This window comes from Hyalella azteca, unplaced genomic scaffold, assembly GCF_000764305.2.
Source record: "Hyalella azteca isolate HAZT.00-mixed unplaced genomic scaffold, Hazt_2.0.2 contig9100, whole genome shotgun sequence".
In the NCBI taxonomy this organism is placed as follows: Eukaryota; Metazoa; Arthropoda; class Malacostraca; order Amphipoda; family Hyalellidae; genus Hyalella; species Hyalella azteca.
In genome coordinates, this window is record NW_025939179.1 from 24,334 (window position 1) to 26,603 (window position 2,270).

Below are 2,270 nucleotides of genomic sequence, written 5' to 3' on the forward strand. Positions count from 1 at the left end.
TTAATGTAACATCACAACGCTAGTGACCTGTTGGTGAGCAGTTAATGTAACATCACAACGCTAGTGACCTGTTGGTGAGCTATTAATGTAACATCACAACGCTAGTGACCTGTTGGTGAGCTATTAATGTAACATCACAACGCTAGTGACCTGTTGGTGAGCAATTAATGTAACATCACAACGCTAGTGACCTGTTGGTGAGCTATTAATGCAACATCACAACGCTAGTGACCTGTTGGTGAGCTATTAATGTAACATCACAACGCTAGTGACCTGTTGGTGAGCGCGTCGCTGCGTCGTCCTGTGGTCAGGAGTTGCGGGGGGCGCTGTCGCCCCCCCAGCCTGGCGCGGGTCGCTGTCGTGGGGCGCCTCCGCCCCCTCGGCCCCTGCACACACGGGGCACGTCACGGCATGGCGGCTCACACGGCTAGCAATATTTCATTATGTTTACGGCCCTTATTGAAGGCTTTCAAGTCTAATGCCTAATTAAAGTCTAATGCCCAATTAAAGTCTAATGCCTAATTAAAGTCTAATGCCTAATTAAAAGCGTTCAAGTCCAATGCCTAATTAAAGGCTTTCAAGTTTAATGCCTAAATTAAAGTCTAACAAGTCCAATTAAAGGCTTTCAAGTCAACGGTAATGAACATTAGTTGCTATTCGTAGGTGTGAGGTATAAGGGCCAGCAATATATTAACCAAGCAGGTTATGCTATAACTCACGGCGACGGTGTGCGTGGTGCACGACGCGGTTGGTGACTTCATGTGGCAACAACTCTACCGCACGACCTGCCTCACCACGCGCCTGTGGTGACAAGGAGACAGTGGCAGTAATGGTGACAGGGAGACAGTGGCAGTAATGGTGACAGGGAGACAGTGGCAGTAATGGTGACAGGGAGACTGTGGCAGTAATGGTGACAGGGAGACTGTGGCAGTAATGGTGACAGGGAGACAGTGGCAGTAATGGTGACAGGGAGACAGTGGCAGTAATGGTGACAGTGAGACTGTGGCAGTAATGGTGATTTGTAGTGATCTCATACAGGTGAAGATATAAATATTTCATTACGAAACTTGCAGCTAATAGATATACCACTAAATGTATATATGATATACCACCATATGTCGCTAGCATTATAGAAAGCTTAGTTTCAGCGCAATGCCGCACTTCTCGTGTAGGCTCAGCGACGCAGCTGAGCGTATACGCATTGCTGCCATTGCGACGACTCCATCGGATATCCCTACCTGTAATATGGACAAGGACGTGTTCCCGATAGAACAATTCTTTCTTGTTCACCTGCCATCAATAATGCAAGTTTATAATACAGGACAAACATTTGTCAAAGGCGGTCCTGTAGTGGGGACAAGGAAGTGGGCAGGGTGGCCCAGTGGTTAAAGTTCAGAGTACCATGGTTGGCGCAGAGAGGCGCGGGTTCGATCCCAGCTCTGTGCGACAGTTTCTGGTCAGAATCGGCGAGGAGGCCGGGCTGTTAAGCACAGCAGAATTGTAGCAGTGAGTTGCGAGTTCGAGACCGCAAAATGCTATGAATGTTCTGCAATGTTAAGAATCGGCGACAGGCCCACGGCCTAAATGCCTAATAAACGCTGAAACCGCTATTATTATTAAGTGTTCCCGATAGAACAATCTCTTCTTGAACTCTTACAATCAATCATGCAAGTTTATAATACAGGACAAACATTTGTAACACCGCCATGCCTGTAGGAGGGGCTGCATGGATGCGAGGCGTTGCCGCGCGCCCCCTTGAGCCCAGCGCCTGACTCCTAATTAGGCGTCCTAATGAGGCAGGCGCTGGGCTGGCCTCATTAGTGGCAGTCCCTCACTACTGACGGGCATTACACGCATTAATGAGAGCAATAATAATATTAATGAGGCGGGCCACCATTTCATGTTTATCGCCTGGCATGAGGTGCATCGGGCGACGTGTTCTGCTGCATGCTCGCTTGTTGAACGCATTGTTTAGCCTTCTTAATTATCCTTCCTATTTAGCCCCCTCATTTGTCCTCCCTATTTAGCCCTCTTAATTATCCTCCCTATTTAGCTTTTCTATTAAGCCTTCATATTTTGGCCTCCTATTTTGCCTTCTTATTTTACCTTCCTATTTTGCCTTCGTATTTAGCGTCGTGTATATAGCGATGGGAGCTCGTCATGTAAGCGGCCAGGTGAGTGTGGTTCGTACAAATATTTTCTCTATGCAGAAACATGTTAATTGCCCGATCAGTTGGTTCATATTGACTTAACTTCAGTTCTTAGGAATA